The 26036-nt window shown below is 39.6% G+C and overlaps 1 protein-coding gene across 2 annotated transcripts in view; it reads left to right on the forward strand.

Moving 5' to 3' along the window:
* RAB27B (RAB27B, member RAS oncogene family) overlaps positions 1–26036 on the forward strand; it is a 160997-nt gene that overhangs the window by 100924 nt on the left and 34037 nt on the right. The window contains exon 1 of one of the 2 annotated variants that reach the window (XM_006182754.3): positions 3756–4019. The exons of the other annotated variant lie outside the window; for it this stretch is intronic. The gene's annotated coding sequence lies outside the window, so the exon portion shown is untranslated. Of the gene's footprint in view, positions 1–3755; positions 4020–26036 lie in introns of those variants that run through there. 2 annotated transcript variants of the gene reach the window in all.

The raw sequence follows: 26036 nt of genomic DNA on the forward strand, positions 1-26036 counted from the left end.
TTATTCTAGGGTCTCAGAGCTCTTCACTGAGTCTTTGTGTCTGGATACTAATAAGGAAACAGGGAAAGCATAGAGAATCTCATAGGTCATTTTATGGGAATGTTCTGGAAGTGATGTGCGTCACTACTGACCACATATCATTGGCTAGAACTCAGTTATATGCCTCCCTTCTGGCAAAGGGCTAAGGATTGAAATCTAGTGGGGTACTCAAGAAAAAGAGAACATGAACTTGGATGAGCACTTCCAGCCTCCACTACACAGACATTCTCAATAATTTTTCAAATGTGTGTGTACATTAAATAATTTTTTTCTTTTCTTTTTTTTTTTTTTTTTGTTGGAGACTTTTCTACTGCAGTCTTCCCTTTTGTTTCCCTCCAGGCCGATTGTTACCCACCTGTGTTGGGCCTCCATTTCCTGGGTTCCATCTCTACATCTTTTTTGATTTATAAGCTTGTTTGGGGATCCTCCCTTAAAAACAGTAAAGGAAGTACATTTTTGAATTCTTACATGTCTAAAAATATCTTTAATCACACTTGGCTGACATTTTGTCTGGCTATACAATTCTCATTTCAAAATAATTATATTTATAAAATGCAAAGGCATTTTAAAGAATTTTCATGGACCCATTATTGCTCTTGAGAAATCCAGTGCAATTTTTATTCCTTTCCTTCGTATGTGATCTGCTCTATGTTTCTAGAAGATGTTTTAGGTTCTTCTCTTTATTCCTGGGCTTCTAATATATCAGAATGATATATTTTGGTGTGTTTAGATAATTAATTACTTAATTAAAAATTTATTCTCCTGAACTTTTCATCTTATAACCCACCTGTCAAATTTTTAAATTTTTGAGTATATTTTCAATTACAAGAGGTTTTTTTTTTACTGTCTTGTATGTACATTTCTTTTTAATTCATTTTCTGTAGGAGCAAAATAAAAATGCATTTGTTCAGTTCATCTTGTTAAACCACAAATTACTCTAGTTTACTTTCTCCAGGAAATAAACCTCCAGTCTCCTGAAGGCTGAGTTGAGCAGATGGAGGAACTTATGGTTGGTTGCTTGCACGGCAGTGGGGAAGGGAACTTTGGGTCCAAGCATTCTGTATACAGACATCTAACCAGACCCTGGTGTTCACCCCACCAGCTGGCCTCCTTCCATGGTGGTATTTTTGTCTCCTGGGCCTGAGCTTCCCAAGTTATGTAGGGAGAACTGTCTTGCTTCTTACCCATAACCCTTTCTTGAGGCACGCAGTGTACAGACTCCTCCTCTTCTCAGCGTTACTGAGCCTCCGTCTGACTTAGGTTCTTCCAAACAATCCATTGCAGTTTCTTTTGTCTCTTGATGTCTCTTCTCCCTTTTAGTTGTCGTTACGATTTCATAACATTCAGAACATTAATTTATACTTGTGTCTGAGGAGTTCGGGGAAGGGGAGGTAAAACACGTGGTCAATTTACCGTTTCTAACGAGGAGTCTTCCATGTATATTTATGTGTCTGTTTACCTCAGTGCTGTATTTATTCAATGATAAACCTGTTTATCATTATCAAACAGAAATTGTCTACTTAATTTGTGCCACATAAACTCCAGACGCAGAAAGGCATTTAATGTTTGTTATGACACAAGATGCTGTCGCCTTGTTTTCACTGGCTCCCCAGGGTCTTTTATTCTGCTCTACTTCCGGTCAAAGTGGCCTTCATGAAGTGGCCAAGAATCATTTCGCTCATGTCGTCCCCCTGCCTTCTCCTTGGACCCCTCTTCACACTGGGAAGGAAAAGTTCCACCTCTCTTGAATGGTTGGCAGCGTCACCAGGTAACACTCGTGCCTCTGAGCCTCGGAACCTGAAAGGCAGGACTTCAGTGGCAAGTGACTACAGAAAAGCTGTCCCTGCAAGTTAACTCCGTGAGGCCGCTGGCACACTTCCTTCCTTATCTGGGGAAGGGTGACGAGGAGAAGAGAAGATAAATGTGTGTTAGACTTCCTCACGACAGGCACTTTTTCCAGAAGCAGGAGGGAGGCAGCACGGTGTCCTGAGCGCGGTGAGCTCTGCCTTCCTGAGCAGCAGACCTGAGTTCTACATTCATGGACCTTCGTGATTCTGGGCACATTGTCGGGACTTACGCAACCTCAGTTTCTTCATTCTTAAAAATAGGGACAATAAAAATAATAGATGCCTTGCTTCTTTCAAAGCAGTGCTGTGAAAGTCAAATGAGATGATCTGGGGACAGGGCTTTATTAACGCTCCTGAACACGGGAAGTAATAGCTGTTAGGGTTAGTGGAAGTGAACACATGAACTAGGTGAAGAAGACAAATTGCCATTTTAGATCATGTGCAGAGAATCATTTTAAATTAATGTGCTACACAGTGGAAGAAAGTCGAAGTTGTTTATGCATTTCTTTTATCTCTCTCAGGGCCCATAGACACACAGTTGTTATATAGATACTGTTGATGGATGCAGAGTAGATTTACTATAAATATAAGATTCCCAGAATATGTGTTTTGAAAATCTACAACCTGAACCTATTATGCTTTTTCCTAGTAGATCAGAATAATTTTGATGAACCGGACCTTACTTTGGGAGAATGAAGTAGATACGTGCTCCATATACTTACAAAATAATAAGTCGAGCCCATGCACATATAGAGTTCACTGTGCTGGGCACTGTTCTCTGTACTTTGCTGGTATGAACTCATTTATTCACACTAACCCTATGAAGGAATTTTATCATCCCCATTTTCAAGATAAGAACACTGAGGCACAGAGAATGGAAATTTGTCTGTGTTTTCCTAATGGAATAGACAGATTTCTGTGAAACCAAATGTGTTCTCCAACATATATCTTTTCCAATGCTTTGCTATTGTTTGTTTGCATTTGGTTTTGGTTTTAGGCTCTTTTTTCTTCCCCTCCTCTTCCACAGCACTTCTCCAGGAGATAATGCCTAGCTGACAATGGCAGTGCCTCCCAGATTGTCTCTAAGGCACCCTGTCAGAACTGGGTCAAACAATGAAAATTTAAGCAATCACTTTGTTGTTTACCAACATGAATGCAAGCAACAGATTTGGAACTTTTTGATTTTCTTCACAGAGGGAAAAAATCAATTGCTGTTATATGTTCAACTTCGGATTTTCACCTGTGCCATCAGGCTGTATACCAGAGATGGCAGAGTCGTCTGAAATGTGACCGCAACAGGGCCAGCCAGGATCTTGGTTGTGGACGGATGAATTGAAAGTGTCTGGAGCAAGGTCTGCCACGTAGCAGGTACTTAATAAAGCTCAGCTCAGTGAATGTGTGTGCTCCTGACTCCTGACTTCATAGACAGGACTCCTACTTAACCGGCAGATCTCTGAAATGATTTTAGGAGGCAAAGATTAGGGTGGTTCACACTGATTAACGTATTCATATGAATAGATCCTAACTTTTAAAACACGGATTTCCATCCAGCCCCTTTTATTTCCTTTCTCTGCTCCCCAGTGCCAGTTCCTGGCTCGCTCTCTAGTTAATGAGACTCTCACCTCCCCACCCCTCCCGGGAGAGAATGCAGTGCATTGGAAGCACTTCTCACAGTGCCCTGGGCTCTCTGAATAAGAAAAAGCAAAGAGCACACGCGAAAATCAAGGACTCAAAATGAGCTGGCTGCCAGCGCTTGAAGAACTGAAGCCGGAGCCGAGCGCCTTTGAGTCAGCCCCAGGATCAGCCTGGGGTGAGCGCCGCACGCCCGCCCCGGGCCGGGAGACACGCCTTCTTCTCACACAAACCTCCCAGATCCCGGCGCCTCGGCGGGCCCGGGGGTGGTGCTACGAGTCGTGCCACTCGCAGTGCTCGCGGGCGGGCGCCGGGGACTGGCCGGCGTGGGCCCGATCCCGCGCCACAGGTTGCGAAAGCAGGAGCTGTCCCCAGGACGGTAGCCCTGGGAGGCCGAGCCCGGGTCGAGGCTGGTGGCGGAGCCCAGGAGGTCACGGGCTCGGGAAGGGGAAGGAAGCCCCAGAAACCTGACACTTCTCGCCCAGGGAACTTCGCAGGCTGGTGAGTTGGGGGAGCCGGGCTGTTGCTGCAGGAATGTGTCCCCACCCACCCGGGGCTGGCTCGGCTCCCGCGCGGGAAGGAAGTGAGCCGGGGGCGAGGGGCCGCGGCTCCGCGGAGATCCGGGTGCGGCGGGATGTGTGCGCGGGCGGCCGCAGGAAACCGGCTGGTTGTCTGTCTGTGCTTTGGTCCTTGCCTGTCAAACAGCTGGTCAGGGTCGAAAAAGAACCAGGCGCAGCATTGGCAGCTTCCTTCCATCTGCACCTCAAAAACAAGCAGATAACAATTCACCATCATCATAATGCGTTTAGAGTTTCACTTAAGGGGCAATCACTTAGTGAGGGAAGCCGGGCTATCTTGGCATGTCCTCACGTGAAACAGCCACAGAGAAATCAAAGGTGATTTGTGTCTTCCAGTGTTTTTACCCCGTTCCTTCTGAATTCTGCTCCGAGTGTTGCAGCGAGGAGGGTGCGTTCGCGTGTGTTGGTTCAAGTGGTCACAGTAAATTGGTTTCCGAGAGCCTCCCACCCAGAACAACGTTATCTAGTTATCTGAAAACTATTGAAGCCAGTGAAATGTCCCAGAGCAAAGCTAGAGGCTGTGTTCCTACAAAAAAGCGTAGTTTGGTTCAAGTCAGCACCCCTAGAACATAGTTAACTGCTTTTTATTTCAAGACCTAAAGTTAAGGGTATAAGATTCCAGGTGTTTCGGGAGTACATTATTAAATTAAGCCCAAGTGAATAACACATAGTTTTGGAGTTATTAGCAACAGAATTATTTAACATAATAATAGCTATGGATTTTTATTTAGTTCTGTTTCAAAGAAAAATGTTTACGGTTCTTAATATTTAGTTACACTCACACATCTTCAGTAATATAAATATATATATTTTTATATGCATGGTTATATAGTTCTGCATTTGAAAAGTTAACTTCAGCATTATAGCCTCAGAATTTGTTTATTGAATTTTCAAGCTACTATTATAAAGTCCAAATTGTAGTATGAAGTAAGAGCCGTGCTTGCCTTGTGCAGTTCCCCCTAAATAGGTATTTTTCACAGCTTCCTACCATAATCCTCTACCTTGAGGAAATCAGTCCTTCTTGAAGGCAAGAGGGGATTCTTAGGGACGGCCAAAACAGGGTCATCTTGGCAGATCATTTAATGTTAATGAAGCTTTTCTGCTCAAGAACTGAGAGTGACCTCCCATAAAATGTTAACCATCTTTGCTTTCGAAAGGAGAACAAAACATTGCAGATGAAACTGGATAAGCCTGTTCTCAAAGATGCCAAGAAGGAATAAAGGGAATCTGTCAAGTGTAAGCAAACCACAACTCTTTCATAGGCCCTTTCGGGAACAGGAATATTTGACCCGATAGGGAAGGTATCCCTAATATAATTGATCTTCTCAGCTCCTTGACACACCAGCTTATACTAATATTCTCTACTGGTTTCTAAATTGCTTTTCATTTATTTAACTGTACTTCTGGAAAAGTGGAAATCATCCAAAGCCCCAGGTGGTGCAGAACAGAAACCTGCCCTTATCCCGCCCTCACCCTGGGACATTCCTGGTTAGTTTTTTGGTCTTTCGTATCAGGAGAGCATGAAATACAGACCAGCTATTCACATAAAGCTCAGCTCACAATTAATCCAGTTTCTTGAGTTGATTCATCAGGGTAGGTTAACCAATAGTTCAGCTCTTGAGCAACTAATTATAATGCTGAGCTGCAGGAAAACAATTACAGTAAAAACAGACTGGATAAACCAGATGTTTCTCATGAAGGGTATGTCAGTTTCTAGAGTTGGCGGCCAAAGAGGAATGATTTTTTCACTCATTATTAGGTGTAATATGGAGCTGACATTTATTATATGGAAGTAGGCAGTAGCAACACCACTAAGCATAATAAAAACCTGTTGTAAGCCCCATGAATGGAGTTGAGAGTAATTATTTAATGTACTTCATACCCTTTGCAGTCATTATTCATATTCTTTAAATATTAACCTTTTCTCATGGGCCTTCCTTAAATGAAGGAAACTTGTCTAGATTACCAGTCATGAGAATAAAATGCTGCTTAACACATAGCCAAAAAAACCTTCAGTAAGTTGTCTTTTCTAACTAAACAATGACTGAATGTATTGAGAAAAAGAATTTAAGTTTCTTGTTCACTTATTCAACAAATGTTCATTAATAGCGTCAAGCCCTCTTCTGGACTCTGTCTGGATAGAAGTGGAAAAAACGGACAAAACCCCCAGATCCCACAGAGCTTGCCCTTTCCCGGGGAGATAGAGAGTAAGGAAGGTGAGCAGTTGGATCTGCACTCCATCAGAGATAAGTGCTAAGGGGAGAATGTGCATCCGAGGAGGCAGGCAGAAAGCAGTAGTGACACAGCCCAGGGAGTGTTGAAATTTTAGATCGGATGCCCAGGGAAAGTCTTACTGAGAAGATGACATTTGAATGTGGATCTGAAGGCAGCCAGGGAGTGAGCCATGTGGTTACGGGGAGGAAGAGCTTTCCAGACTGAAAGAACAACAAGCAGGGGTTTGCCTGGTATTGTCCGGGAACAGCAAAGAAGCCTGCCTGGACACCTGGAGCCGAGGGAGGGATGGGGTGACCTGAAAGGGGGTGGGGCGATAATGGGGCCAGCTCACTAAGGGCTTTGAAAATCCTAGTAAATGTGTCGGCTTTTGATTTTCATTCTGCATGAAAGGAGACGACACTATGATTTAGATACTATCTGTTGAAAATTCATTCAGCAAATACTGATCACCCTACAAACCTCGGTATTCTTCCAAGCCTACGGGTAATAGACGTTACCATCGTGGGAACTGCATTTTAGCTTGGGGAGATGGACACCTAAGTTAACCATTATACAAAATTCAGTGCTAGTTAAAATGTTTTAAAGTATGAAATAATTACAGAGTGACCTGGGCAGGGAAGTGGGACTCTGTGATTCAGTGGTCAGGAAAAGCCTCAGAGGAGGCCGTCTTCTTAAAAGATCGCCCTGGCCTCCTGGAGGAGAATGCATTGTATGGCATGCGGAGTAGAAGAGAGGTCATTAAGAGGCTATGCCAGTAGACCAGAGATGACAGTGACGTCGATCAGGGTTGCAGTAGTGGTCCTGGAGAGAAGTAGAGAAATTTAGGATGTATTTCAAGACAGAGCTGACAGGACTTGCTGATCAATTAGATAAGGGATGGGGATATAGAAGCGAAAGAACCAAAATGATCACCAGGTTTTAGACTGAAGAGACTAGGTAGATGGTGAAGCTCTTCCTAAAATGGATAAAGCCAGGAGAAACACAGTTTTGAAAGGGAAGTGAAGAATTTGTTTTAAGATCTATGATGTATTCTTAGGCATCCAAATGGGAATGTCAGATTGGGCTTTTGGATATAAGAAGAATCTAGAGCACTTGGAAGAGGTCATAACTGAATTTTTTTTTTTTTTTAATTTGGGAATCAAGAGTCTGTGGATGCTATTTAGAGACATGGTTTTGAGGACATCACTTAGACTTTAGAGAGAGAAAGGAGTAGAGCCCCAAGGTCCAAGCTCTGGCTTATTCTAACATCGAGGGATCTTGTGTAGAAGGAGCCAGTAAAAAGAACCCCCGGCCCCCGAGAGTGTCGTCATGGAACCCAGGCCAGGAAGTGTTTCAGAAAGAAGGGAGTGGTCAGTTGTGTCGGGTGCTGCTAAGGTGAAGAGTGAGGTGAGGACCGGGACATGAGGATTGCACGTGGCAATTTGGAATCATGGGCAACTTTGATAGAAAACAGAGTTCTTAGAAATAGGAATTCATAAAATCTTTAAAAAATTCTGAAAATAGCATTTCACATAGTCTCCAAAGAGAGATCACTAGAGAAATTCATGAAGCTACATAGATGCTCTAATAAAATCAGTTTTTGAAAATGGCTTGCAGAACAGATGAACAAAGGGTCACATGATTAGAAATACTCGCAAAGGTATTGAATGAGCTGTACTTATGAGAAAGAGTAAAACCTAGAGTGGGCTGACGCCTGGGGAAAATGCTGAGGAGGGCCAAAGCTTCTTTTAGTGTTGTTTAGAACAAAGCACTGAATGAAGTTGGTGGATTTGAGGGAAAGTGGAATTCTATATTTCTTTCATCTTCTTTATACATAAAATAGTGTTCAAAATGGGAAGGCTTAGACAGCAATAAAAAAATTATAATCAAAGAAATTTGAGAAGTTACTGTGACTGCAAATAACTTCTTTAGATGGGAAAGAATCAAGGTGGGCTTGGTCAGGAAGACCCACCTGAGGAAATAGTGTTTCAGTCGACACTCGAAGGATGTCTGGGAGTCAGTCAGGTGGACAGTTGGGAGAGAACCATCCAGACAGAGTAAAAGCATCTGCTGAGTTCCTGAGAAAGAGCTTGGTGCACTCAGTGAGCTGACGGAAGAGTTTAGAGGGTGGAATGCAGGAACTGGAGAGGCGCACAAGGTGAGGCTGGAGGGACCACTTGGGAAGTCATTACAAAGACTGGATAAGGTCAGAGAAGACTGAGATGTCCACTCCGCGACTTATTTGTGGTAGAGACAGTCTGTACAGGGAAGTTGAACTAAATGACCTTCAACCTCTCTTCCAAAACTATGATCCTAAAAATACAAGAAAGAACACAATTTCCTTGGTATTTAATAGATATTCTAGGTCACAAACTTAAGAGATAATAGTACAAGTTAACTTAATGCAGTTGTAAAAAAAAATAACAAAACATCAAAGTAAAGTAGGTTAATAGCTGCCATATAAACCGAATGTTTAATATCCAGAAATGCAAGAACAACTTTTTTTTTTTTTTAGTAGGTAAAATTATATTCAAGGATATCAAGACTCCTCCACATAATCTGGGGAATAACTTCAGAGAGGGCAGCTATATGTATCACAAATTGGTGGGATTTAAATCACACCGTCCTGAAGCCCATCATTAATCAGACGCTGCTTGTGCTAGGGACTGTAGCCGTGGGCATGGCACTCTGTCCTGAAGACGTGATTTTCTCCTGTGTAAAATGAAAGGAATAGGTTGATTATTTTAATATCCCTGTTGTCTAGCTCTAGACCTGGGTAGCCTGCAACTCTTGCTTTGTGTTTAGTTCCTTACCTTCTTTTTTCCCTTTGTTTCTTTCCTCTCTTCCACTTACGTATCTATTTACCTATTTAGATAGACAGGTAGATAGATGGATAGATATTTGTAGATACAGATGTATGTCTGTGTATAAGTATACACAAACACGCATAGACAGAAAAATAAAAAAGAGAAACATTTTAAGAGGCTTAGGGGAAAAAAATACAATGTTTTACTTTAGTTTTTTTTTTTTTTTTTGTAGCCCATATGTGTATTTTCCATTTAGCTCAGGTCAACCCGATCTGTTTTCTTGTCACTTCTCTCCTTAACTTGCTCAGAGAAATGAAACTGTACATTAAATCTGACCTGAGGGAGACACCGGAACAAAAATAATTAGGAAAGGCAAACTTGATTTGTATGATATTTGTCCTGTCTAACTTAGCCAAGGTCCTCGGAGCTGGAGAAGTTCACTAAAAGAGTTACTCAGTTCTCATGGACTATTGTTTAAAATAGACTATTTTCATAAACAAAATGTACTGTTGATAAATGTTTCTAGATATGCCAAAATATTAAAAAAGAAATATAGAACGAAACTAGATTTTCCAAAGAGGGAACAAAAAAGCAGGCATCTCTTAGTGCTTGAAAAAATGTATATCCTTATCTTGACCCAAGGTGCCTCCTTGGGCTGACTTAGGCCTCGGGTTTTCTGAGATTTTCTTCCCAATACTGGGAAGCACAGAAGAAATGCACCCCATTTGCTAATTTCTTAATTTCTTGTGTGAACCGAATTTGCGGAAACCATTCTGCCCCATCCCTCCCTCGTTCAGTCTTTGATCTTAATCATTCCAATGCCTGTTGTCAGTACCTGTTATCAGATGCTCCCTCTCAAGGTTTGGAGGCAAAGTTTTCTAGTAGAAACAATATAGGAACCAAACACTGCAGAACATGTCTTGGGGGAAAAAAATCACTTCAGTGAAAATATTCTGGTATTTACAAACTGAGGGTTAAAAACATATTGAAATGGTTTAAATAAATAGGATATGATATGAAAAGGCCTATTTTTAATCTTCAGCTAGAAATGGGATGCTAAGAAGTCGTGGTATATCATGTGAATAACTGATGCCCAATATTAATTTAAGAACAAATTGGCTGCTATTCTCTTTTACTCAGTACCTTTGTTCTAGCTCTGCTGTGATTGAATTTATGATGCTTTTAACCTCAAGCTCTGCTTACCAAAGCCTAAAAAATATAATCTCGATATTCTAAAAGAATTAAAGAATAATCATTTAGTAATGATTACTTTTGAAATTCCCGACAGTATGTAAAATATCATTAAGTGATTGACTTATAAACATGTATCTGGTGATTGACCATGTTTAAGGCAAGTTGTTCTCTCTTTCCCATCTCCTCTTCCCCCTCTCCCTCCATCCCCCTCCCCATGTTAATACTCTTTCCAGTTCATTGTCTGAAAAAGTTTGGGAAATATTTTATTGCATCTAAGAACATTCTTTATACAGCCATCTGACTGCCTCTCGCTCTCCATCACAGTTATTTCTGATTGTCATATAATCAGCAGGGGACCATTCTACACGCCTGCCTGTCCAGTTGCGGTGTTGTCTCTGTTCTTTCTGCACTCAGGTGTTTAAAATCTTTTTGTTACAAATGCATCATTTCAGACATCTAGTTCTGAACAAATGTGTTTTTCCATAAAAACTTGTTGTAATATGCCAGTAGCCCAGTTTTTTTGTGTGTGTTTTGATTATTATAGATGGAGAAGGAAAAATTCTAAACAACATTTTAATGACTCAACTATGAGCTAGACACATAATCCATGTCTACAAATATCCCAGTCAAGATTTCTAATTAAAACCATGTTGACTTTAGTCCTTTAGTTCTCCAGCATTTGTTACTTACATTATTTACTAAGCTTTTATCCAACTGTGACTCTTCTAGATTATCTCTTTCTGTAAATTCATCAATATTTCATAGTCTCTTGGGAAATATCCATTGTTTTTTCTTCTTGTTTGAGGTTTGAATATAGGTAAGCTAATATTATGGACACACATCTCTTGTTTTTGGCACTCCCACTTGTGTGGGAGTATAATAATAAATATGAAGAAAAACAAATATTACTGCAAAAAACTCGTTCTGTAACTTATGATGAACATTGTGGATCACTGTAAATTATGAAATGGTAGTCAAGGGTAAAAATTTGCATTGATGTAAACATTACAAACCTTTGATTAAAGACTGACAACAAACACCATCATTTTCAGCTTTGAAATATCATCACCAGAAGAATGCATTCATTGAATGCACCAATTTTCAACTCTAGGCTATTATGGAAGAAAATAAAAAATTTGATAATTTTCATTTTACTGGGTATACTTATAAAAATTCTACTTTCTCTTAGAACTGCTTCCTGTTTGAAATAATTTTTTGCATGTAACTTGTTGAGATCTCAAGACATTCATACTGTCTATATGCCAAGATAGAAAAGAGATGAGAGAAGGTTAAACATTTTTCCCGTTCTAGCCATAATCTTTGAGTCTAGTTTCTTTTAAAGATTGCCAAAATTGGCCCAAGGAGCAATTTAAAGGCAAAATTGAACTGAGTGACTCAAGCAACAGCGAGGTCTTCCCCAAACCACAGAGTCCCAAAGAAAAGGGAATATATAGGCAGAAGTAAAAGTTTCTATCTATTTAGGGCCATTCTCTTGGCCTGATGTATTATCCAGCACCCCCAGATACTGGGAGCATTTATCAAATCCACTACTAATTAAGAAAAGTCCAAGAAGACTAGATATAGAATAATATATTTTTGTTTGTTTGTTTGCAGCAAATATCACTTAATTCCAATCCCTTTAAAAGTATTCCTGTTTAACTGACCTGGAGTTAGTTGATATTAGAATTAAAGAGAATGAGTATTTTTATAATATCCATTCCAGTGGTGGGTTTCCAAAAATACATTTATGCTATAGCAATGGTGTCTATAAGTAAATTCATAGCATTCTTAACAATGGTTGGTTTTACTATGAAGTTTTATTAAGGAAGAAACAAAAGATGCTTTTTTGCAGACTTTTTGTAGACATGATATATCTTCAGATTCTCCTATGTAACTGAAAATAATGAAGCTTTTTATAAGGCCACATATTCCCTATTGCCTCTAAACTCCTGTGTGGGCAAGTAATTTTATTACCTGTCTGTTTTATCATGGAGGAATAGTCTCCATGAATCTTTTTTCTTTGACATTTATTGAAGGTAGAGCAAAGAACTTTCTTTTTAGTAAAAAGTCATGGGTAAAATTGATCTTTCTTAGAAATTTATCTCAAAGCTGACTTTTATCTCTTTTGATAATTTTCTACAGTGGTTAGTACCAATTTGTTGCTCCCACACTGGGAAACCAATGAATTACTGACTAATCTTTCTGATGAATTAATTTCTGATGATTTAAAGTAGCCATGACTGAAAACAGCTAATGAATCACTCTTCCCGGTAAACGTTTGCTTTGTTGTTACAAAAATCCAAAGGCACCCCCAGTGTTAGAGGTTCTAGGTTTAAGAATGGAGTTGTAGGGGAAGAGTTTAGGGCCAAAAGAACTTTTATCAGTAAAAGCTAATGTGGATGGTGACTCGCTGACCAAGAATTTCTGAAGCAGAAACCATTTAAAGCCTTCCATTACTACCAGAGCAGACTGTAGGTTAAAAAGATACTCAAATTCCTTGTTCTGAAAATATGGTCCATTTGTACAAAGGATGTCCTTTCTCTAGAGTCTGTTAAGTCCATCCTCAGGGAATTGTTCTTTTCATAGAGTTTGAGACCTGATCACCAAAACTGTTCAAAACACTTAAGTCTGTATCCTTGACAGTAAGTTCTTGGTTTCCTGTCTCGTGGGTGAACATTACAATTATATGTAAATAAACTCAGTTGATAAACTGGCAGACACTGTGGTTAGTCTGAAGATTAAAGTAATAGTAGCCACCTGAGTATTTTTCCATCAGGAATGGTGCCATTTTTCTTAGCTAACCTCAGGCAACTGATAATGTAAGAGGTGGGGTCATAAAAAACTATAGTGTCTCTAAAGAGGATCTTGGTCCACAATTGCAAACTAAATAGCTTAACCTTACAGGTAGCAAAAGATCCCTTGGTTGTTTACATCTTGGTAATTTTAGAGAAATCCCCAACTGCCAAGACATGCATATACTGTTCAACTCAATTTCCAGCCTGCTAGCCTAGAAAAACAAGACTATTACATGGAATAAAACGGTTCAAAATTGATGTTTTCAACAATTCATAGGAATCACAAAGAGATAACAGTTTGATTTTCCTTAGAGACAAATACATATTATCGATTATAGTAAGCAAAATGGAGTCCAGCATTTGCCACATAAACATATTTGGAAGCATTGTCAACAAGGTAGGTCATATGTCCAATTGCAGAGGCCACTATTTAAGATATAACCCTAAAGTAAAATTAACTAGTTCATCATGGGAAAGTTCAGTCCTGGTTTTCTGTCTGTGCTTGGGTTATTTCCAAACAATAATTAATTTTAAGTCAGTGAAATTTAGAAAACTGACATGGAAATGATTGACCTACTTGTTTGTAAGAAGTAATGTGTAAGCAGTTTCTTACTATTTTGTTATATGGAAAACCTAGGCCAGATAGCTACTGAAACTTTTAGAGATATTTTGTAGATTTTTTCCTTGCATTTTTCTTTGCATATGCAATATTTGCATGGGTTTTTCTTTCTTTTCTTTAGAACACATAGACAAATTCACTGAAATAACTTTCAGTCTCTTTTTAAGGATTTGAGGTTTTTGAACTAGTTCTCAGAGAGTTCTGTAAAGCTTTGTGTGTGAAAGAAAATTTTTATAGATATTTTCAAATTATTTTTCAGCATAACAGTTTATCAGGACATTATCAAGTCCATCAAAGCTTACATGATAATATCAAGAAAGACAAAAAACCCATTGAGAAAATATCAACAGAATACCTAGAATTCCTCTTTTCCTGTGGGTCAGGGCAGAATTCAAAACACCCCATTGCCATTAGGTTTTGTCTGTCTCTACTTTTAAGAGCAAAATGCCTATTTAAAAATATTCTTAGTTTGGAGGGCTGCTTAAGCTAAACATTTCACCCTAGATTTGTCAGTTTCAGGCAAAAATATCTTAAATTCATGCATTGGTATTATTTTATAATGAGCTGAAACTCAAACCCTCCATAAAGTCAATCACCGTCCTTCACAGTTTCTTGCACCATTGTCACCAGGCATTGTGTCAGAGAGTACTGCAACCTGGCTAGAGTTTGCTTAAACTTTTTCTGGTGATTGAGGCTCAGGAAGGCACTAAAATAAATTAGCACTATGTACCACTGATACTTATTAAAGTTTGTGGCAATAGTGTACCTGTAACTTTAGATTTTCAGTAAAATTCATCTTCTTGTTTTAGCAGTGGTAAACTACCCTGTATTAAGAAGATGCTTCTGACAGGAGAACTTGCCTTTGTGGTTTTAAAAATAGCATCAGGGCTGTATTTACACTTCTGTCTCCTGTTCCCTCTCCTGATTCCCCAGGGAACAGGGATGCTATTAAACGCATTAACCAACTGGCGTGGCACCTGCTGACCAATCAGAATAGCAGGAGCATTTAAGTCACACTGGTAGGCACCTGCTGCGTATCAGCTGGGTCAGGGGACCAATGTCAAACTATCATAAAATAAAGCAGAGCAAACTGGCTTATTTGGAAACTTGGGTGCATTCAAACTTTTAGCTCAGTCTCCTTGATTCTGATGCTTTAAAATATCATATGGCAACAAGATGATTATTTTTATCCTTCTGAAATATAAAATGTTAATGATGAAATCTCCTTTGAAAGATTTCCTCAAATTCTATAAAATTTGGCTGAACTAGAGCTATACATTTTTCTCCCGTTTCAGATAATCAGGATTAAAATAATTTTAAAAAACCACAAATATTAGAGCAACCATCCCTCATAGGCTGGAATCTGTATGCCACTCACTCATCTGAACAGATTTAGGACTACAGTCCAAATGAAGGACAGGAAGTAGACGTGGCCCAGAACTAGAAAAGCCCTTTTGTTGCCCAGAGATGGCTTCAGCGAGCAGAGGAGGAGTATCACAGTGATCAGGGTGGGGTCTGAAATAACAAGGGCGTGACCTCAAGAGCCAAGTCGAGGGCGTGAGTAAAGCCCAGTGTACAATTAGGGGTTTACCTATGTATCAGTGTCTACAGGAAACAACTTTGTGGAAAAAGATGTTGAATTACCCATCAAACCATGACAAATAGCTATGAGTTAAAATATCTGCAGAGCCCTGTGGTGCTAATAATTCCAGTAATTTTCACGGAGTGGAAGATCCAAGAGGGTTAATTAGTGTTGGCGATGAGCCAAATACAGGTGGAAAATCAGACCAAATTTTCACTTCGTGAGCTAATCAGCTTTAATTCAGAGCTACGTCTTACATAGTTGATCCCCAAAGAACTCACTGTGTGCAACATCCAAACTGAGTAGACTGATCTCCTTTCCTACTGGTCCTACAAAATTCACATGACTCTTTCCCAATCTGCCTTTCTGCCCGCTTTCGCCTGTGTGTGTCTTTGTGTTGGTGTCACTGTGAAAACGAAGTTATGGGGGAGGGGAGTGGCTGCTCCAGGTTTAGTGCTATTTTTCATCATCAACACTGGAAAGAGGAGTCTCCCTTCCGAATCTGATGTTACCACTTTTACTAACAATTTGGCCAAAATTGACTAATTATGTATTAGGCTCCTTTTCCCTCAGACGTATTAGCATTGCAATACTTGGTCAAATAGCCTCGTATATTTTTCTGAGTTTAGAGTGGGAATCTACCGGGGAAGAAACAAAGTTCCTCTGAATTCCCCTAGTTAGGCAATAGTGGATATAATAAAAGGGTCACCGACATAGGAAAAAAAGTAAAATTGTGAAGTAGGTTGGTGCAATCTCTTTTTTAGCCTCATCTTGTGTCTCCTCTCCTTTTCCCAGGACTCGAGTCCCTTGTGGGACTCCTGGTTGCTTGTAGGATCTGCTGGTCTTGTCTTTCCTCTGTCCTTCTCACATTTCCACAAGGTTATCAAAAAAGGACCCGTCCCAGGTTCTGTTTCCTGAAGACCCTCCTTTCTACTCCATCATTTAATATTCTGATTGTTGCCAATGCGCTAATTGGCCAAAATATAATACAGTATTAATTTGGGGAAAACACCCAGTCCATGCTCACAATTCACTGCGTGTGTATTTGTGAACGTGTCTACTGGCTGAAATTGATTTGCCACCGGAAATCAACACTCCTGGAGCTTTTGCAGGCATTCACAGATGGGTATGCAGTGGGGAAGATTTTGTGCAAGTTCCTGGCTGAGGTCAATCACGGTGAAACCCTCCCTTCTGGTTTTGGTTCTCATACAGTAAACAAGTGTCCTTTTCAAAGTTTACTTAGTGCCACATTTTTCTCATTTTTGCACCTTTAGGTGGTAGTTTTTCCATTTAAAAGGGCTCTCAAGCATATTGCTGAAGTGCTGTCTGAGGTTTCCTAGGCTCAGCAAGGCTGTGGTATGTCTTACGGAGAACATCCGTGCGGTAGATCAACTTCTTTCAGGCCTGAGTTAGTTACGGCACACTTAGCTGTGAGTTCCGTGTCATTGAATCAATAAGATATATATTAAATAAGGTGTCTTTAAACAGAAACACACATAAAACAAGGTTATATATTGATCACTTGGTGAAAATACTGCGACTTAGAGGCTGCCAGGAACCTCACCCTGTATTTTCCCTGGAAGTAGTTCTGCAGTGTTTGCTGATTCAGTGTTGGCAGTAACTTCACAGAATAAAACTACCATGAATGACAAGAATCGACTGTATTTACTTCCTCCTTGAAACGGTTTGCAGTTGTTTAGCATTAGAGATAAAAATGCAGTCAAGTAGCTAAAGGAAGAATGAAAAACAAGCAAACACTGAGTCATGTAGTTCAGAATTAAGAGGTAAAGTAGTTTAAACAAGAGAAACTTTGATGCTTATTACATTTGAGCAAAAAACTGACCTCTGATCTTCCAGGCAGAAAAGATACTGACTACCTTAGCTTTTCTTATCAGATTAAGGAAAGTTTATCAGTTTGTTGGGAGAGACTTCTTTCTCTGTTATTACATTCTCAGAGTTACTTTATGGCACAAAGTACAGAAAGATAATGTTTCTAATGGTAGTTTTATAAATGATGTAGAAAAGGACCTTATGTGATTCTTTTATATTGATAGCGAAGCACAAGGCGCAAATACCATTTCGTTGTTCTGTGAAGGATTTCCACAGGGATCTGAAGTTCTGTATTTTGCTGAGATGCTGACATGAAATGCAGGACTATCATGTGCGTTACTACGCTGACATTTACATTCCAAAGAGCTTCGGATGAAATGATTGTAATGATGGAGTTACCCAGTTCTCTGGTGAACTGGAGGAGGCGCTATGTTTTGAGCAGGCTGCTGTTTTGATGCCTCTCATCACTGTAAAAAGAGAACACCTGCATTTGTACAGTAGCAATAGGAATCAACCTGGGGAGGGCAGAAGAATGAGGAAGGCTGTGACCTCCAGCTCATGCCAGGCAGCTCCCGTTAAGAACGTGATGTCAGACAGAAACATCATGTTGATTATCAGGATAGACATCACTGAAAATGCCCCCTCTGAGCCTTGACTCTTTTAAACAGCCAGGCTTGTTTTTATTTACTAATTAATCCTACCACTCGTGCTCAGACTTCTCTGATACAAGATTTGGAGAAAGGTATAACATATAGGCTCAAATAGTGAGTAAAGAAATGTTTAAAAAAAAAATAGATTCGGCAAAAGCTTATAAACTCATTTAAACCTCCCCACATATATTTCATGGATTGATTGTTGATGCCTAAATTCTTGAGTTTAATTTGTCCTGATTTGAATATTAACCCAATTCCTGTCAGAATTTATAAGAATAAGTGTCTATGGCTGTTTCATAATCTTACATTATCAGCAGTTTTTATACAGAGATTTTTATATCGAGTCTTAGACATTCATATTATTAACATATGAAATGGGAAAAATTCATAGAACTTATTCATGAATAAATGTACATATATTTCCCTGGGCTTAAGATAAAGAGACATTTAAGTAGGAACAGGCTACTGACCTACAGAGAAAAAAAAAATTAAGGGCTTCAGAAAACCAAGGGAAGAACATTGTTTAACCATCATGATTTATAAAAGATATAAACCATTCATTTTCTCTATTTTTAAAATTAAGAAGAGTAAACAAAAAACTTGATTCAATTAGAGATAACAAATACAATTAAATGGAGATGCAATTTGATTCGTTGTAAACAATATGAGTTTTATGCAGATTTATTACTGGTAATACCTTACCAGGATGTGATGCATTCTGGAAAATATCTACTAAGTCAGATATGTGTAAGTATTTTAAAAAGCAAATATATTTCGTGGTGTAGGAAGAAGTGGTAAAGAGCAGGGAGGTGAAGGGGTATCTTTCCAAAGAGCTAAAAGTAATGTAAAATCCTCAATTATTCATAGCTTTTTAGATAGACTCTTTGATGATGTAAGTCTAGCATTTTATACATATTCTTTAGTCTTGTTCTTTCAAAGAAAATGCTCACTTTTTTAAAGAAGAAAGTAGAAAATAAAATTTTCAGATGATGGCACAAACATCAGTCTACAGAGATGGCCACCAGCACTGACAAAGGGAGCCATTGCCTGGCCCACAGCACCTTTGGGGCATAGTATTAATGTTCATTCCTGAGTTGATCTTTTAAAAGCCTGAATTTGTAATTATAATATTGGCTGCTTAGAAGAGGTGATGTGTAATGGGAGAAAGTACAAAGGTTGAATTTGGGGAAGGCAAGGCTTGCCTTAGCTTCAGCGTGCCCTCCTCTGGTTGCACTTGGGCTGGGAGGACGGTTACCTGCTGTACCACCACTCCCAGCCCAATATCTGACAGAAATCCTGACAACTACTTAGGGAGTCTGTGGCTCTCCTCTCAATTGGATCATAGCCTTTGGTCAGCTGCTTTTAGAACTCCTAATTTTCAAAGGCTAAATATTAGCCTTCCATTGTCATATCCAACAGATAAACTCCTTCATCCTGCTCACCACACCCTGCAATATAAAGACAGCAGGCCATTGGGAGTGGACAGAACGTGTAGACCAAAATGGGTTTTGGAGCAATCTTTTAAAAACCATTCACAGTAGAAAACAAAATTGCCCTCTAACATATTCCTGTTTCTGATAACTTTAAAAGTAGTACTGGTTTGATGAGTTAAGTGACATTCTGCTTCTCCCTGGCAAATATTTATTCATACTTTTCAAACAATAAATTAGCTAAAGGTAGGCTCAAGTTAGAAACTTAATTTAACTAGTTAAATCCATTGTAATTTAGCAAAGTATCCTCCCCACTTACAGGCCGTCGGTCATGCTTTCTGTGAAGACCCCCAACTCCAGAGGACAGTTGGCAGTCGCCTGGTTTATCTCATTTTGTACACTGTCCAAAACCAACGGAATCTGGGTCAACCATACTTCAAAAATAGCTTCCCTTCTGAAAAAGAATTTAACAAGAGTTTGTCTAAAAAGCAGACTTCCAATTTTATTCTAAGTATGATTACATTTATATAAATGTCATTTATAAACGACTGTCCCTGAACACAGGCACTGCATAAAGTGAAATATACGTGCGCATTTACTTAAAAACAAGCACAATACTTACCAGCGTGTCATGTTTCGTAGCTCGGTGACTGATGTTAGCATATGAAAGTGTTTGTTCATTGCTCTTCCTTTTTGCATCAGTTCTCATGCCCAAATACAAATGTCTTGGCTTTAGGAATTCATATTCTTGAAGACGGTATAGTGTGGTCTTGTGTTTAAAAGCAACAGGCTGTGGATTCTGACAGACCTGGATTCACACCCCAGGCCTGCCCATCGTAAAATGTGGTTCTGGGCAAGTTCACTAATGTTTCTGTGTTTCAGCATTTTCATTTAGAAAACCCCCAAAGATTACTGTAGGATTAAATTAACTAATGTATGTGAATGCATAGCATAATAGCAGCTTAATAGGTTGCTAACACTAATTCCACTTATAGTCTGCAACTCAGCAAGCGGTTGTTAATATTCTACTTACATCTACCTACCAGAGTAGAACAGAATAAAATATGGGGGCAAGTTTCTATCAGTTTTGTTTTCTAAGTGTGTCATGTATATTAGTTTTGTCTCCCTGTATTGATTCTTCCCTTCTATTAGAAATTATTTATTTTTAAATGTTATAATTTTGTTTTTAAAAATATGTAATACTTTCATATGATTCAAAATTCCAAAGGCACAAAAAATAACAGTGAACAGGGTCCTTCTCTTCCTGGCCTCCTGTCTAGTTCACCTTCCCATATCTAGTCTTCCATATCTATTTTACACATGGATAATTAAACAATTGGATTCACATATTCTTTTCTCTCTTTTTCTTTTGCACAAAATTAACATATTATGTAGTGTTGTCAAACGAAATACGTGACATCTAGATAAATGTATGATATTTGGGACATACTTACACTAAAAAATTAACTGGTGTTGTATCTGAAATTCAGATTTAACTGAGTGTCCTGAGTTTTACTTGCTCAGTCTGGCAACCCTAGATCACTGTTCACATTGTTTGGCATCTTGTTCGCTTTTGATTTTTGACTTTTTTTTCTAGGTAGAATCACCTGGGATGGTTTTAAAACTCTCTGTACCCAAGCCACACACTCCAGACCAATTTCATCCGAATCTCTAAGGGTTATATTTGGGCAGCAGCATTCTTCTTTCAGTGATTGTCTTTAATTGAATAATTCACACACACAAATACCTATTTTAAGTGTACATACAGCTCAGTGAGCTTTGACAAATGCATACATCTGTTCTTAGCTAACAATATATTTTGGCAATCACCCCAAAGTGACTTCTTACAGTGTAAGTGCTTTAGAGCAAGCATTATATGTTTGATGCTGCTTTTCTTCTCAGGGTTTGAGCCCTCCATATGTGATTCAGATAAATGCAGGATTGACTAGCAACAGAGTCCTTTATTGCAGTATGCACAAAGTGAGAAATGTTATTAATGAGTGTTTGCAACGCCAGCTACAAAGACATGCAGCGACTGCAAAGAAATAGTTGCCAACAGTGCTTTATACCAAGGGATCAGCTCCACCTACTCGCTGGCTCCCTGTTGGCTAAGTGGTGAGACGCGTTCTTTACATATACTGATGACCCTCCCCCCAATTAAACAGGCGGAATCTGAGACCCAGGTTAAATAAATTGATGGAGCCATGTAGCTAGTAGTTAGAGGAGCTGGGACTTGAACCATGTCTGACCCCAAAGTCTTCCTAAGGTCACATTCCAATCTGGCCTAATTTTGAGAGTCCACCTTTCTTAACACTATTTAGAAACTCCTATTTTTAATTTGGAGAACGATTCAGAGCAGCAGTTTCTGTTTGTCAGTGGATGACCATCTCAGCTAAAATGCCTTCTTGCAAGAACCAGCCAAGAGAAACCAATCAGGTTAAATTCCTTCGGGCTCAAGTTACTTTCATCATTACTAAATCCTTTACAAGGTAGTTCTGAATTTTGTGATTTGGGGGTTCACCTGCTTTTATCACCTAAGCGTGACGGGCTTATAAAAAAAGAGGTGAACAAATATAATGACAAGTTGTGATTTAGGCAAAAAGGAACAGTGGCTTTTGCTAATGAACCTTACCTTGCTGCTCAAACTGGGTGTATAGCATATCGGTGTCTTGATGTGTGACTACGTGAAGGAACTGAATTAAAACACTAGGGGTGGGTATCTTGCACGGCCCACACCAAGTGTTTTCTTCCTTTCTGGACGTGCTTTATGAAATGTCTGCGTTCTGCAGCAGAGAACACAATGTGAATATCAATTTCAAGGTCATTTGCTGATAATGATGTCTTCCAGTAAATCGGAGACATAGATTCAGGAAGGAGAGCAGAACTAAATTCTGTTCCCAGCTTAACTACTGTCATCTGTCTCCATATTTGTAGCAGTTGTGAAAGTCTCTTACCTGTAGTTGATGTTCAGTAAATGTTTGTTGAACTGACTTGACATTCTGTTATAAAACCAAGGAAATGCCATGTTCTGGGTAGGTTAATATCAATGGGGCTGAATCTGAAATCACAGTTATCATGGAATCAGAAACCATGGAGCTACAATGGGATCTTAAATTCTTGAATTTTGACAGCTTCAGTTCACTCAGAAGCATCTTTAAGAAGATCAGCTACACTTGAAATCTTAACAGTCAGCAAAAAGTAGATGAGAAAGAACCCTTTAAGGCCGAGTGAATGGCAGAGAGAATTTGATGCTTGGCAGTCTGTGGCAAGTGTGGATTTGCTTAAAGAGAAAAGGATCCATGAAACCACAATTTGAGTGATTCCAGTAGTTTGGAATTGGGTCTCATCCCAGAATCCAAAGGATAATGCTGTGACAGCATCAAAGTAATTACAAGTGTAGTTTTCTCTAAAGACTGTGAAACCAGGTCAACTTAATTTTTATTAAATTTCTTAGTGTTTTGTTAATTCTATGAATGGCCTGAAAGTTCATAACTCTATTTCAGAAGCATCACGATGCGTGCTTTACCATACTGTGGGTTCTCTTCCTGTGTGTTCCTGAGTCTTTATAAGCTCAGAATGTTGCCTAGGTCTTGTTGGGAGTTTATAAAATCCCCTTTTGTCCAGCCCAGACCTTCCATTATCTCACATCTCACGTTTTCACCTCACTTCATCCTCTTTCTTCAGACCACTTTCATTTGAATTTTTTGGTAGCTTTTTGCCTATGGCTTCTTTTGCTTCTGGAATCCAGTAATGCGAATAGATCCTTATAAATTCTAGCTGAACATTTTGGTGTCTCCCCTTGACTCCTCATCATTTTATTGCATCTTGTTTCAATGCATAGCTTTAGACTTATTGTATTAGCAAAAGTGCAGATTATTATAGATTCAATTAAATGCCACCAGTTATAGGGCAGAGTGGCTTTCCCAAGTTAATTATTTACAATAGCTTTTAGAATCTGAAGAGCTCAACAGACGGGGCCTGAGACCATTTACAATATAGATATTTAGAATGCATTATGACGTCTTTATGGCCAAGTAGGAACAAAATTCCAATGGAGAGGTGATGGGGCTTGACTTTGTACCCCCACTACATGCCCATCTTTTTTAGTGTCCCTCCATCTGCCCAGGGACCTTATTTTCTACTAAATTTCCTCTCTACTTTCCCATTCAGGAATTTCGTTAATGTGAGTATGCCCAGTTATAATCTTGGTCTTTTCTTGTTATCTACTCAACAGTAAATGCTACATCACTTTTTACTAGGTACACTGCTAATCAAAACTTGCTTTGGAAGACTTTGGGTAATAGTTGGAGATAATGAGTGTAATGAATTGACCTAATCAAGACTGACGAGCAAACTAGTTAATATATTACCTCCTTGGTTATTTCTTGCCCTAATACAGTTACCATTACTTCTTTCTGCTAGACCCATTAGGAATGTCTGTTTCCTCATGATTTTATGAGGATTTCTGGCTCACGGCTGAGCAGATGCTGGGGTCCAGGGAGGTCTTTCAGTACACCTCAAAAAAACTATCTACAGAGGCCACTTTTAGAGAACAACTATGGAAAAAAAGATATGGGAACACCCAAGGGGTTTTCTGGCATTTCATATCACACAGGGGAGATCAACCGTAACCTTTATTTAAAAAATATGTGGAGGTTGAAAAATAAAACAGATAAATAAAAAATTCCCTAATCCTCCATGAGATCTCTATAATACAGGTTCTGAGAGTTCGACATAGCTGAAATTTGTCCACAGGCAGACCTGCCTCCAGAGTCCAGTCCCTTACTGAGCCTTTAATTTATCCTCTGCCCAAGAAACAAGTCTAAAATAAAAAGTGGCTTCATTTTTCAGTTTATATATAATGGAGTTACCTGCATCCTATGTTGGTAATGTTTTCTTGAATTTTCCTGAAATACTAGCCATTTTTATACATTAAAACATGATCTTGCTTTTACTTGAAGTACAGATTGCTTTTACTATGTATCTTCAAAAGTTGACCTCCAAGGCAGTGTGTTGCTCCATTGAGAACCTTGCATATGGGATGCTAGAAATGAGGGCTTGCGACAGTGATAGTGTGATTCGTGTATGCGTATGACTGAAATATACTTCTCATATATATCTGATCTTCATCCACAGTTCCTGGCTCACAGCCCCCTAAACCCTTGAAATTTCCTAAGTGATAAGACCAGTGGGTTCATCTTTTGTTACATTTGCTCTCCTGTCCTCAGCTCCTGGCCTTCAGAGCCATAAAGGTGAAATGGGTGTCTTCGTATTCATAACGAGCCCCTTTCCACCACAACTGAGTTTGTGAAAATGAGGTGACTTTTGGAAAGCACGTAAGGATGGCAGCTGGTTTCCAGGATGACCAACCATGACTAGGGGGTTAGAACTCTTAGCTTCTCTCTTGCTTTTGGGGGAGGGGGTAAGGGCTGGAGGTTTAAATCAATCACCAATAGCCAATGAGTTAGTCCATCACGTCTATGTAAAGAAGTTTCCATAAAAACCTAAAAGGAGGAGGTTTGGAGAGCTTCCAGGTCAGGGAACCATAATGTGTCCACCACATGCCACCATGCCAGGCCCCAAGCTCCATGAAGACAAAAGCTCCTTTGCTCAGGACCTCACCCTATGTATCTATTCATCTGGCTGTTGATTTGTATCCTTTAATATCCTTTGTAATAAATTGATAATCTAGTGACTAGATGAGTTTGTTGAGTTTTTTTGAGCTGCTCTAACAATTTACCCGAACTCAAGCAGGGGGTTGTGGGAACCACTGATTTATAGACAGTTGGTCGGAAGTACAGGTAACAACCTGGGCTGTGGACTCGTGTCCTGAGCAGGAGGGGTCATTGGAACCGCCGGTTTGTAGCTGGTTGGTCAGAAGTACAGGTAACAACCTGGGCTCATGATTGGCATCTGAAGTGGAGGACGGTCTATGGGACTCATCCCTTTACCTGTGGAATCTGCTGGGTAGGTAGTGTCAGAATTGAGTTGATTTCTCAGACACCTCCTTAAGTCTGAGAATTGCTTGTTAATGTGGGGAAGCTTTCACACACATAGACACACATGTTGAAACTGGATTCGGGAACCCAAAGGAGATTTCCCCCTTCAGTAACGCCACCCTGGAGCACTTAAATAAGACCCTTTCCAGCACTTCAGCAGAATCTGCCATCATTTACTTTTTCCTGGACATGGTTTTGAAAATCAAGGAAGCAGAGATAGGTATTAAGCCCTTTACCATCTTAAAAATAGCCCGTGATAGTGTTGGAAACTGTACACTTACCCATCATAGTCCTTTAATTCTATAGCTTTATTCTTGTAAGTTTTAGGTTAGTTTCCTCTTTGGACTCAACATACAAGGTAACTTTGATGGTAAAGGTACTTCTTCTTATACAGAATATTCAGGTTTTTTAGCGCACAGCCTGGAGTGTTCTCCAGGACCAGCAGTCTTTGTTTCAGTGCCACACTAAATCAGGTCTGAGAAGGCGTATGTTAGTGCGCCCAGCGAATATTTCTTGAGCACCTACTTTTAGCTAAGCCCCACAGTGCACAAAGCGGGGGAGAAGGGCTGTACAACATATTCACCTAGGGTGATGCCGTAGATAGTGAATGGGAGCCTCCTCTGCCTTTGGGGATCCCTACGGTATCTCTCTGATGAAGAAACAGGTAAACTGAGCACCGGTTGATAGTAAGGGGACAGCCTGTGAAAACAGGTGGAGGGAGCAGGCAGTGCAGAGATCCTAAGACAGGACGGAACTTGGCTCCTTCAGGACACAGAGAGTTGGGAAGAGTCAGACGTTCATATGGCACTTTGTCAGC

Source organism: Camelus ferus, chromosome 30 (assembly GCF_009834535.1).
Source record: "Camelus ferus isolate YT-003-E chromosome 30, BCGSAC_Cfer_1.0, whole genome shotgun sequence".
NCBI lineage: Eukaryota > Metazoa > Chordata > Mammalia > Artiodactyla > Camelidae > Camelus > Camelus ferus.